General features: G+C 47.8%; 1 protein-coding gene and 1 pseudogene across 1 annotated transcript in view; both read right to left on the bottom strand.

Annotated features, from left to right (window-relative positions):
* Positions 1-13,947, bottom strand: part of LOC144698562 (uncharacterized) — a 1,040,782-nt gene that overhangs the window by 39,612 nt on the left and 987,223 nt on the right. The gene's annotated exons all lie outside the window — the stretch shown is intronic.
* Positions 1-13,947, bottom strand: part of LOC144698055 (uncharacterized) — a 176,866-nt pseudogene that overhangs the window by 150,683 nt on the left and 12,236 nt on the right.

Here is a 13,947-nt window from a genome sequence, read left to right as displayed (position 1 = left end):
TTAGATGGCAGGACAAAAATCACAAATAACGAGGTTCTCCATCACGCTGGGTTCAACAGCTTGGAGACCACCCTCCAGAAAATTCAGCTCCAATGGCCAGACCATGTTTCCCACATGGACAATCACAGAAATCCCAAGCTGATATTCCATGGGGATCTGTCTGAGGGCAAACAACATCAAGGTGGTCAGTACAGCCGATACAAGGACACCCTAAAAAAGAGCCTCACAAACTTCTGCATTGCAGACCGTCCCTCCTCGGAAAACACTGCTGTCGACCGGCCGAGTTCTGTTCACTACTTTATAGGAAGAATGTGATAGCACTGGAGAGGGTGCAGAGGAGATTTACCAGGATACTGCCCGGGCTGGAGGGTCTGAACTATGAGGAAATATTGGATAGGCTGGGGTTGTTTTCCCTAGAGCAGCGAAGGTGACCTGATAGTGGCATATACGATTATGAGGGGCATAGTTGGGTGGTTAGGAAGGCACTTTTTCCATTAGTAGAGGGGTCAATAACCGGGGGGCATAGATTTAAGGTAATAGGTAGAAGGCTAAGAGGGGAGTTCAGGACAATTGTTTTTTCACCCAGAGGGTGGTGGGAGTCCAGAACTCACTGCCTGAAAGGGTGTGAATGATTTGGGTGGTTGAGTCAGAAACTCTTGCAACATTTTAGAAGTATAAAAAAAATATAAAAGTAAAAAAGCATATGTCCCATCTCCCGACACACTGCCCCCATCTCCCGACACTCTGCCCCATCTCCCGACACTGTGCCCACATCTCCCGACACTCTGCCCCCTCTCCCGACACTCTGCCCCCATCTCCCGACACTCTGCCCCATCTCCCGACACTCTGCCCACATCTCCCGACACTCTGCCCCATCTCCCAACACTTTGCCCCCATCTCCCGACACTCTGCCCCATCTCCCGACACTCTGCCCACATCTCCCGACACTCTGCCCCATCCCCCAACACTCTGCCCCATCTCCCGACACTCTGCCCCCATCTCCCGACACTCTGCCCCCATCGTCCGACATGCTGCCCCCATCTCCTGACACTCTGCCCCCATCTCCCGACTTGCTGCCCCCATCTCCCGACACTCTGCCCCCATCTCCCGACACTCTGCCCCCATCTCCCGACACGCTGCCCCCATCTCCTGACACTCTGCCCCCATCTCCCGACACTCTGCCCCCATCTCCCGACACTCTGCCCCCATCTCCCGACACTCTGCTCCATCTCCCGACACGCTGCCCCCATCTCCTGACACTCTGCCCCATCTCCCGACACTCTGCCCCATCTCCCGACACTCTGCCCCCATCTCCCGACACTCTGCCCCATCTCCCGACACTCTGCCCCATCTCCCGACACTCTGCCCCCATCTCCCCAGACTCTGCCCCCATCTCCCGACACTCTGCCCCCATCTCCCGACACTCTGCCCCCATCTCCCGACATGCTGCCCCCATCTCTTGACACTCTGCCCCCATCTCTCGACACTCTGCCCTCATCTCCCGACACTCTGCCCCCATCTCCCGACACTCTGCCCCCATCTCCCGACACTCTGCCCCCATCGTCCAACATGCAGCCCCCATCTCTTGACACTCTGCCCCCATCGCCCGACACTCTGCCCCCATCTCCCGACACTCTGCCCCCATCTCCCGACACTCTGCCCCCATCTCCCGACACTCTGCCCCCATCTCCCGACACTTTGCCCACATCTCCCGACACTCTGCCCCCATCTCCCGACACTCTGCCCCATCTCCCGACACTCTGCCCACATCTCCCGACACTCTGCCCCATCTCCCGACACTCTGCCCCATCTCCCGACACTCTGCCCACATCTCCCGACACTCTGCCCCATCCCCCAACACTCTGCCCCATCTCCCGACACTCTGCCCCCATCTCCCGACACTCTGCCCCCATCTCCCGACACTCTGCCCCCATCGTCCGACATGCTGCCCCCATCTCTTGACACTCTGCCCCCATCTCTCGACACTCTGCCCTCATCTCCCGCAACTCTGCCCCCATCTCCCGACACTCTGCTCCCATCTCCCGACACTCTGCCCCCATCTCCCGACACTCTGCCCCCATCGTCCGACATGCTGCCCCCATCTCTTGACACTCTGCCCCCATCTCTCGACACTCTGCCCTCATCTCCCGCAACTCTGCCCCCATCTCCCGACACTCTGCCCCCATCTCCCGACACTCTGCCCCCATCGTCCAACATGCAGCCCCCATCTCTTGACACTCTGCCCCCATCTCCCGACACTCTGCCCCCATCTCCCGACACGCTGCCCCCATCTCCCGACACTCTGCCCTCATCTCCCGACACTCTGCCCCATCTCCCGACACGCTGCCCCATCTCCCGACACTCTGCCCCCATCTCCCGACACTCTGCCCCCATCTCCCGACACGCTGCCCCATCTCCCGACACGCTGCCCCCATCTCCTGACACTCTGCCCCATCTCCCGAGACGCTGCCTCCATCTCCCGACACTCTGCCCCATCTCCCGACACTCTGCCCCCATCTCCCCAGACTCTGCCCCCATCTCCCGACACTCTGACCCATCTCCCGACACTCTGCCCCCATCTCCCGACACGCTACCCCCATCTCCCTACACTCTGCCCCATCTCCCGACACTCTGCCCCATCTCCCGACACTCTGTTCCTATCTCCCAACACTCTGCCCCCATCTCCCAACACACTGCCCCCATCTCCCGACACTCTGCCCCATCTCCCGACACTCTGCCCCCATCTCCCGACACTCTGCCCTCATCTCCCGAGCAGCCTGTCTCTACCTCTGCTGAACCCATACAGGATGCACCAAGTTGAAACCATAGGAAAGGACTGGGTGAGAAATTTTAATTCACCAAGGGTGTGCACATGGGGGTTTAACAAAATATTAAGTTTCCTGTTTTTAACAATGAAACTTAAAACGCATTGATTGGAACTATTTCCAACTTTCGTCCGTTTTGACATCCCGTGAGCCAGCTCACCCTCTCACTGGGTTCATGCTGAATGTCAATCCAGGCTGGGAGCCATTGGGTGGATGGGCAATGGGTGGATGAGTGGCTGAAGGAATGTTCAGTTCACAGGGAGGGGGGTGGGGGAGGGGGGTTGGTGCTGGTGGTGGGAAGTGTTCATTCTGAAGGAGTCCCACCTGAAACAGTGACCAGTAACTTATCACTTTCCAATGGTGATTGACCTGCTGTGTATTTCTCCAGGTTTGTTCTGTTCAGTATTTATATATTTTTTTATCTTTGCTATAACATATTGTTCTGACACTGAAATACAGAGAATTTGAATTATGTTAATGTCAATCCCCATCGAGTGCACAGGAGGACTCAACTGGTCCAAACTTTTTATGGTATCAATAAACAAAAATCCTACAAGATGTTTATTTGGGGAATTGTTTTTCTCTGAGACCCGGGATGGTCAAACTATGTCCCAAAGTTCAGATTTGGGCTTTGAGCCTGGGCTATGGGGCCCACATACATGGAGCACCATTACCGGATGTCTTTCATCCCCAGTTTTAATCACTCCACCATTGGTGGCCGGGCCTTCAGCTGCCTGGACCCTAAGCTGTGGAATTTCCACCCTAAACCTCTCCACCTTTCTAATTCACCTTTCCCCTTTCAGACACTCCTTATAACCGACCTCTTTGACCAAGCAGTTGGTCATCTGGCCTAATATGTCCTTATGCTCCTGTGAAACTTCTTGGGACAATTAGAAGCTCGATATAAATATAAGTTGTTGCATTTGTTATTGTAATTCAGTCAGACCTGATCACTTATTGAGTCTGTATGAATGTAACTCGGATAGACACAGCTTGTCATAGTTCAGTGAGACCTGATCACTCACTGAGTGAGTGAGTCTGTATCAATGTAACTCGTATAGACACAGCTTGTGTCATAGTTCAGTGAGATCTGATCCCTTAATGAGTAAGTGAGACTGTATTAATGTAACTCGGATAGACACAGCTTGTTGGAACAGACCTGGGGAGAAGGAAGCTCTGAATTAATCACTGGACTTTCTGTTCTCCACAGTTGGGAAAAAAGGTGATTCTTTCCAAACATCCAAATAACGAACCAAGTCATTAAAGATGATTTGTTGTTTTGAGTTGAATTATTTGGTAGAATTAGAGTGGAGGAGTGGAATTGACCCACAGCCTGAGTCACCACTTTAAGGACAGGAAACGAGAGAATCTGGAGAGTAGAAAAGAATTAGTAGGAGGCCAAACACTGAATCTGGAACAATGAGCAGAGAGGGGAAGGAGTGTCTGGGACAGGGATTTATAGATTTGGGGGAATGAAAGGAGAAAGAATATTCCATAGAAACTAGAATTGTCTGAATTTCTATCCTGTACTGACAGTGTTGACTTTTGTAAACTGTGTTTACAGGGGATTAGAGGGAGAGGATTTTCAGATGGGAAACTCAAACCAAAAATCTCAACAAGATCTTATAAAATCACTGAATTCATAAATGACCAGCCTTTGATTATGGAAGGAGAAATGTTTGTCTATCTGCCTGTGGGGAAGATTCACATCATAATTTGACTGGAAACTCACCAAGACACATACACCCGAGTCAGAACATACGTCGGGGTCAAACCTGACATCACTTGTGCAAAAAAACTGGTTTAGTCTCAGACAGTTGCCAGGGAGAGGAATGGAGTTGGTAGTTCAGGAATGAAAACAATGGCTTCGGTCTTCCCAATATTGAATTGGAGGAAATTTCTGCACATCCACCATTGAATAACAGACAAACAGTCTGATAATTTAATAAAAGTGGAGAGAGGTGGTGGTGAGGTAGAGCTGGGCACTGTCAGTGTACAGTGTACATGTGACACTGTTTTCAGATGATGTCGCTGTGGGGAGAATGTTGATGAGAAATAAGAGGCCAAGGCTGGATCCTTTGGGGACACCAGAGTAACTGTGGGAGTGGGAAGGGAAGTCATTACAAGTGATTCACTGACGATGGTTAGATAGAGAAGAATGGAACCAGGAGAGAGCAACCCCACCCAGCTGGACAACAGTGGAGAGGTGTTGGAGCAGAATGGTGTGGTCAATCTTGTCAAAGGCTGCAGACACATCGAGAATGGATAGTTTACCTTTGTCTCAGTCACATAGGATATCACTATTGGCTTTGATCAGAGCTGTTTCAGTACAGTGGCAGGGCAGAAACCTGATTGGAGGGATTCAGACAGGGAGTTCTGGGAAAGATGGGCACGGATTTGGGAGGTGTGAACATGTTTGAGGAGTTTGGAGAGGAAAGGAAGGTTGGAGATGGGACAGCAGTTTGCAAGGACAAGGCCAAAGGTTTGTTTATTGACGCGCGCTTGATGATGTCACATTTGAAGGAGAGAGGGACAGTAACTGAAGAGAACCATTGACAATCTCAGCGAACATGGGGAAGTTGGGTGACCAGCAGTTTAGTGGGAATAGGCTCAATGGAGCATGAGGTGGGTCTCATGGACAAGATGAGCATGAAGGTGGCATGAGAGGAAATGGGAGCGAAACTAAAGAAAGATCTGGGTTCAGGGTTCAGACAAGGGGGATCTTGAGAGACAGTTTGTTCCGGTGGGCTAGTGGAAGGGAGGGAAGCAGCAGAGGCAGCTGATCGGATTGTCTCAATCTTAGTGACAAAGAAGCTCCATGAGCTCCACACACTTGTTGTTGGAGGTGAGGATGGATGAGACAAGGGAGAGGGAGAGCACTTCAAAAGGAACTAATTTGTATGTTTAACACAGAGCTCATTTATTTGACTTTATTCAGAATATTAACAGCTGTAACTGGGTTGGAGTTTATTAACATGAGTAGAAACAGACCCCAATCAACATGGTTCAGTCCAGGATGTGATTAACAGCAAAATCCATTCACTGTTGTCACTTGTGAATTCGCTGGTGTCTCAGCAGGTGGGATAACTGAGTAAATCCCTTCTCACACTCGGAGCAGGAGAACGGTCTCTCTCCAGTGCGAACTCGCTGGTGTGTCAACAGGTTGGGTAACTGAGTAAATCCCTTCCCACACGCGGAGTAGGTGAACGGTCTCTCTCCGCTGTGAACTCGCTGGTGTACTGTGAGTTGAGATGACCACCTGAACCCAGTCCCGCATTGAGAGCACCTGAATGGTTTCTCGTCACTGTGAACATTTTGATGGGACATCATTTCCCCGGAGCTTTTATAGCACTTCCCGCAGTCTGAGCATTTGAACGGTCTCTCCCCAGTGTGAATTCGCTAGTGTTTCAGCAGGTTAGTTGACTGAGTGAATCCCTTCCCACACACTGAGCAGGTGAATGGTCTCTCCCCAGTGTGAACTCGCTGGTGTGCCAGCAGGTCAGATGTCTGAGCGAATCCTTTCCCACATGTGGAGCAGGTGAACGGTCTCTCCACAGTGTGAAGTCGCTCATGTTTCAGCAAGTTGAATGGCTGAGTGAATCCCTTCCCACACACGGAGCAGGTAAATGTTTTCTCCCCAGTGTGAACTCGCTGGTGTGTCAGCAGATGGGATGAACAAGTGAATCCTTTCCCACACATGGAGCAGGTGAATGGTCTCTCTCCGGTGTGACTGTGCTGATGAGTTTCCAGTTCAGACGGGTAATTGAATCCCTTACCACAGTCCCCGCATTTCCATGGTTTCTCCCTGTTGTCCCTGCATTTATGTTTTGACAGGTCGCATGATCGGCTGAAGCCTCGTCCATGCACAGAACACGTGTACGGTTTCTCCCCAATGTGAATGGTGCTTTTTCCTTCCATGTTCATAATCCAATGATATTCAGGTTACAATAAATTGGGCGACTCTGTCAGATCCTGATGTGATGTTTGGTTTGAGTTTCCCGACTGAAAATCCTCCCCTTCTAATTCCCTGTGGAATTGATTTAAAACAGAAAAAGGGGAGTGAGAGAGAACCCACAAAAACACAAAGGCAGGTTGTGAAATTGAGCTGAATGAATCTGGGAATTTGTGGGGCCGGCACGAGGAAAAAGTGACCATGAAAACTGCTGGATTGTCATAAAAACCCAACAGGTTCATTAATGTCCTTCAGGGAAGGGAACCTGCCACCCGGTCTGGGCCGACACAAGACTCTGGTGTCAATAATAAAACAAGCGTTAGAGGCAGCAGGAGATCATATGACCCATCGAGCCTGCTCTGCCGTGGTTGATCTTGGGCTTCAACTCCACTTTCCCGCCCATTCCCTATATCCCTCGACTCCCTGAGAGACCAAAAATATCTCCATCTCAGCCTGAAATATATTCAATAATGGAGCATCCACAACCCGCTGGGCTGGAGAATTCTATGTGACAGAAGGAGTAAAGGAGAGAGAAAGTCAGAGAGGGGAGTGGGAGAGGCAGGGGGTGAGGAAAGGGCTTTTCAGAGACCTACAAATAGACCAGAACTTCTACAGAATCTCCCAAACCTTCAACCTCTACCCCCGAGAAGGACCAGGGTAGCAGGTGTATGTGAACACCATCACCTCCAAGTTCCCCTCCAAGTCACACACCTGACTTGTCTGACATCCAGTACTAGATGAACAGAAATTTCCTCCATTTAAATATTGGGAAGATTGGAGCCATTGTCTTCAGTCCTGGCTACAAACGCCATTCCCTAGACACCGACTCCATCCCTCTCCCTGACAACTGTCTGAGACTGAACCAGACTGTTCACAACCATGGTGAAATATTTCACCCTAAGATGAGCTTCCAACCACCTATCCACATCATCACCAAGACTGCCTATTTCCACCTCAGTAACATCGCCCGACTCCACCCCTTATTTTCCAATTCCTGTATGGCTGCTCCCTGTTGCTGGAATCTCCTCCAGCATCACAACCCTCAGAGATATCTGCGCTCCTCTAATTTGGCCTACTGAGCGTTCCTGATTTCTACTGTTCCACATTCGTGCCCATTCTGTCACTTTCCAAGGCTCCAAGCTCTGGAATTCACTCCCTAAACCTCTCCCATTCTCTACCTCATTTTCCTCCTTTAAGATACTCCATAAAACCCACTTCTTTGACCAAACGCTTGATCACCTGCCCTAATATCTGCTCATGTGGCTCAGTGTCAAACCTTGCTTTGTAACATTTCTGTGAAATACCTTGGAACATTGTCTTACATTAAAAATGTGATATAAATGGAAATTGTTGTTGTTGATTCTGGACATATATCACTGGTCCTTCATCATCACTGGGTGAATAACCTGTGACTCCTCACCTAACAGCATTGTGGGAGCACCTTCACCACACAGACTGCAGCGGTTCAAGAAGGTCAAACATCATCTTCTTCACAGGCAACTGAGGATCACAATGTTTGCTGGTATCTGTGGAGAGAGAAACAGAATTAATATTTCAAGGTGTGCAGAATGAATTACAGGGAGTGAAAATGCTGCAGAATTTGATGATCAATATAAGCTCAGAAGTGGAATAGAAATAGACTATAGTGCAGGAAAAACAATTCCTGACCATGAAACATACTGTGGGAAGATAAAGCTGGTGAGACAGCAGCACATGGTCAGGGGATGGGCAGCTGTGGAAACCTCATTGAGACACAGTTGGCAAAAGGAACAGTAAAATACTAAACATTGTTAAAATACACTCATCATTAGAGACAGAGAAAGTTAGACAATGGCAGATAGGTGATCAGGGAGGGCAGAGGTGAAACAGAGCAATGGATGGACATGGATTCAGATCCTCAGTAAAGGAGCCACATCAGCTCCAGAGACATGGAACCTCTCACAGAAAACGGAGCACAGCACTAAAAGCACTACATTGTAGATGGATAGTGAAAAATACTCACCTCTGAAACAAATTCACCATTTTCAAATTTAAACTCTCCTGCTGGAGCCTGCAGCTGAAAAGATATCAGAAGCACTGGAGTCAGAGAAAAATCTCCCAGTTGAGGAAATACCCGGGGAGCGGGATGATGTCACCGTGTAATTGTCGATGTGCGATGATGTCACAGTGTAATTGTCGATGTATGATGATGTCACAGACACAAAACATCTGGGTCTGTGCAAACCAGTCATCACCACACATTATGGAAGATGTGAGGGTCCTTGAGAGGGGGCAGAGGAGATTTATCAGAATGGGTCGAGGGATGAGGGATTTTAATTGTAAGATTAAATTCAAGAAACTGGGGTTGTTCTCCTCAGAGTAAAGGAGCTTGAGGGGAGATTTGATAGAGGTGTACAGGATTATGAAAGGTAGTTAAATAAAAGTTATTCCCATTAGCTGATTTTGAAAGGATTAAGGGACAGAGATTTAAGATTTTAGGTAAGATCCACAATGTGAGGAAGAGATTTTTTTACCCAGTAACTGAAAATGACCTCAATGCTTACATTCAAAGGCTGGTGCTATTCAGGTCCTGGTGAATCAAGAGACTTTCAGATTTTGTCGTGATGTTTGGTTTCAGTTTCTCATCTCCCTCAAGTATCCCTTGAGTTCCCCCTCCTCTTCTAACATCCTGTAAATGGAATTCAAAAAATCCATCACGGTCAATCCAGGATTGAAATTCAGAAAGAACAAACGTTTCTCTTGGTTTGAGTTTGCTGTGTGTAAATCCTCCCTTCTAACCCCCTGTAAAAGGAGTTTCCAAAATCCATCCGTCAGTCCAGGATAGAAATCCACAACATTGTCTCCTCCTGCCACCTGGACCAGGATGACCGCGCATGCGCCCCGCAGCACCTTGCCCACTATGAAGATGGCGGCCGTTACCCCGGGCCTGGCGAAGAGAGAAATCCAGACTTTTTCGGCCCGTTCTCTGCAAACACAAGACTTGCACCTTGTTATTTGGGGTATGAGGCCTGCACTGAGTATTTATAAAGCCTCCCTGCCCACTCCGCTGGCTCAATTCCTACTCACACACCCACTAACTCTGTTAGTTTGCTCCACTCGACATTCACTCACCAGCTCTGAGCAGCTGCAGTCACAGACCAGCACTGCGCATGCTCATTGATCCGACCGCAATGCGCATGCCCCACCACACTCAGCATTGCGCATGCGTATGGCGCTGCTGTTGTGAAGATAGGGCACATTCTGCCCCGCAGCGAATGCTGGGTGGTCGCTCTGCCATTGAAAGATCACGTTGTAGAACAGAAACCTCTGGCCTGTAATCAGAATACGATGGGTGCCATAGGGGCAAGACATAAAATTGTTGAATCAATGATACAGTGGCCAAATTGCTCCGGGGTCCACCGCAATTCTCGCTTGGATGCAGAACAAACCCCGACAGTTCGATCTGAACCCAGTGTAGTCTCAGCAGATGGGGTGAGCTAGTAACATTTCCCCCCTTACATGGAACACTTAAACCATGTCTTGCCAGCAACTCTGCTCTGATTGTGGATCAAATCTTTTGAACTTTTAAAGTTGGAGTGTTAACATGTGGGCAAACTGAATAAAGCCCTTTGCACAAGTGAAGTATCTGAATGGTCTCCAACCAGCAAGACTGGGTTGTTGTGTCAGTAAATGGGATGAGAGTGAATCCCTTTCCAATTTTAACTGGTGAACAATCTGTTTACAGTGTGAGTTTACCTACACATTTTCAGCTCAGACATGGATTTCGAAATCGACTGGTTCCACATTCTTAGCACTACATAAGAAAAAGGAACAGGAGTAGGCCATTCGGCCCGTCAAGCCCACTCCGCCATTTAATAAGATCGTGGCTAACCTGATAGTCACCTGAAATCTGTATCCCACCTATCATTGATAACCTATCACCCCCTTGCTTCCCAAGGATATATCGACCTCTGCCTTAAAAATATTCAAAGACTTTGCTTCCACAGCCTTTTCAGGAACAGAGTTCCAAAGTTTCACGACTCTCTGAGAGAAAAAAATCGCCTCATTTCCATTTCAAATGGGTGACCCCTTGTTTTTAAACAGCGATTCCGAGTTCTAGATTCTTCCACAAGAGGCAACATCCTCTCCAAATGCGCCCTGTCAACTACCCTGAGGATTTTTCTGTTACACTGATCAGGTAAAGTAAAGCAAAATACTGAAGATGCTGGTTATCTGAAATAAAAACAGAAAATGCTGGAATTCTCAGCAGATCTGGTAGTGACTGTGGAGAGAGAGACATGGTTTTCATTTCAGGTCTGTAACCTTTCATCCGAACTGCAGTGCATCTGAAATGTTAATAATGCCTCTCAATCCAAAGATGCTGCCAGATGTGGTAAGGGAACTCAAGAAGGAAATGAAAATCCCCTTTGAGGAATGGAATCCAATGCGAATGAAAGGTGAACTGCCCGACTGACCAGAGTCAGTCAAGGCACCTTTCCCTTCTTTAAGACGCTGGAACAGTGACTCTAATATTATCAGTGAAATTAACTGATTTGAGACATTGAAAGGATTCTCGTTACTGCACATCAGGAATTCAAAACTAATATCGGTTTCGGGACAATCAGAATGCTTGGTATCAGACAAGACAATGAAAGGCTCGAAGTGAGATTTCACCGGTTGTAGGAGAGCTGGTTCCCGGTGACATGGATGTGTCTGCAGTGAGTGGGATCAGACTGTTTCCATGTATCTGGAATGAATGTCCCACCCTTTGTTTTGGAAGAGTAAAACTGATAGAGCGCGATAGCTATCTGGGTAGCGGCAATCTGAAGATTAGATTCACTGACACCCTTGTTAGGATACCTTGTCAGTCAGGTTTGTGTAAGTGTCTGTGGCGCAATTGGTCAGCGTGTTTGTCTGTTAACAGAAAGGTTGGTCATTCAAGACCACCCAGGGGGTGAAGATTTTTACTGTTTTTCCCCCTCAGCACCAATCATTGCCACACAGTTCCAGGTTGTCATTGGGTACTTGGGCTGCAAGATATCATCCCCAAACGGTGGCAGGTCTTTTGTTGTCCAGTGAGCTCCCACAAAAACAGCTTCTTTTTAAAATTACTTTTTCTGTCAAATAAAATGAGAAAAGATTTGGAACCACTATGTACCTTCATCTAACCCATCAGAAATTCATGATATTATTGGAATCACACGAACCCCTCAATTATTCTCTCTTCCTCAACTCCACAGTGAGTGAGACAGGGAAAAGCAGCAAAGCAGCAATATTCCGGCCCCGCCCTCTCCAATCACCCGCTGCCAGCAGAAAGCGGCGACTGCAGCTTGAATCAGCGGGTTACTGCCCATCCCTGGGACACAAGATACTCCAACCCAGGCCAAACCTCCCAATATACAGAGCACAGGCTCAGGAAAACACAGGTAGATTATATCCCGGTCACTAAACCTCTGAGTAGCATTTACAGAATTCCCGAGTGAGTGAGTCACAAGTAAAATTCACACCAACTTTCTAAACTTTTCACTGTAAAATTCCTTCATTTTATTGAAAATCTGACTGTTGTGAATCTGAAAATGAGCACCATGGGATTTGTGTTACCGAGTGACTTGTTTTCCATTGTTTGCCCGCCAGGTTTGCAACTCAAATTTTGTTGGATATTGAAGCGATTCTGATTTCAAAATGAGAACACAAAGCAGCTAAATATTAAATCCAGGAGAAAATCCCGAGGAAAATCGATCACAGTATTTGGAAGGAGGTGCAGCTAAGAAGTGGAAGATGTGAATGATGTTATTGATGATTGAGGGGAATGCATTGCAACTTTGGGGCATTTGTAGGCCGATTACGTTTCACACTTTCAAATTCTGGTCAAGCTGAGGTATCAGGTAGAAAGCAGCAGGTGTAACCATGTGTATTGGGATACAAAACAGTTTTTCACGTTCCTAGCTAGCTTAGTCGGCAGAGCATGAGAATATTAATCTCTGGGTCATGGAATCGAGCCCCACGCTGGTGCTGTAATACTTTGAAAATCTGAATAAAAGTCGTACTGTCTGGAAACATTGACCCTTCCTCCAGCTGCTGAGTTTTTCCAGCATATGCTGCTTTTGTTTCAGATTTCCATCATTCACAGTAATTTGCTTTTATCTTTTTAATTTGAAATCTTGCTCGTTAAATAAAACACCAACTGATCACTGCGGCTCCTGTGAAACTTACAAGGCAGACATTCATCACTGAAAACAACTGACACACATCAAATTCAAAGTGCTTTCATGTCGCATCTCTTTATGCTTCTGTCTCGCCCCCAGCTCCCTCTGCCCGTCCAGCTCCCAGGTCAATTAGCTGCTTCATGCAGACACGGTGAATTCGTGGGAATGGGTAAAACTCGTGGGTAAATAGACACCTGGATCTCATCTTCCTGATTCTCCCAGATACTGATTACAGGAATGTGCACAGTGCCGATTATCCACTGTCACTCTCCTCCCAGTTGTTCAGCTTTTTAATTGATTTTCACACTGGGTTTCAATGTGAAGAAAGCAGAGCTGTGATAAGCTTATACTGTTCAGCAGATGTACTGCAAGAAGATACATGACAGGCCGATGATAACAGTGCTCTTTGGACGTGGTGAGCTCCAGTGAAACTCTTTCAAGTTATCAACAGTCACAGATTGCAACTCTTTTGAGTACAATCACAGTTCTTGGTTTCTGGGAGTGGGATATGAACCCACAATCCCTCTGATTCAAAGGCGAGGGTGCTATGGACTGAGCCACAGCTGACACCTCATAAGCTCCAGTGAAGGATTGGCACCATTAATGTGTCGCTCAATTAGTCTCGTGACAAATTTCATGCTGGAAATGACAAGAAAACTCGCTGAATTTGTTCCGTGTTTAGGTTTCAAAAGAGCCGAATACAAGGTAAGAAAGTACATCTCGCTCGAGTGGGTTATAAAATGGCAGAATGACCCGTGCTGTTGCTATAAAATTATACAAAGTTACAGCACAGAAAGAGGCCATTCGGTCGGGCGTGCTGGTTTCAAAGAGCAGTTGTGATTGGTTGATCCATCAGGAGTGATATTTGTGCTGGTGCAAACAGTAGGCAGCAAAATTCGTACTTCTCCCACCCATATTTTGCCTCACACCAACATTTCTACAGTCAGTGCTTTACAACTTTTCCTCTTCCTTCATTCCCTCTCCA

The sequence above is a fragment of the Cetorhinus maximus genome, chromosome 23 (assembly GCF_964194155.1).
Source record: "Cetorhinus maximus chromosome 23, sCetMax3.hap1.1, whole genome shotgun sequence".
NCBI classification, from domain to species: Eukaryota; Metazoa; Chordata; class Chondrichthyes; order Lamniformes; family Cetorhinidae; genus Cetorhinus; species Cetorhinus maximus.
The sequence above is the reverse complement of the archived record's forward strand: the minus strand, read 5'-3'. Positions and strand labels throughout refer to the sequence as shown.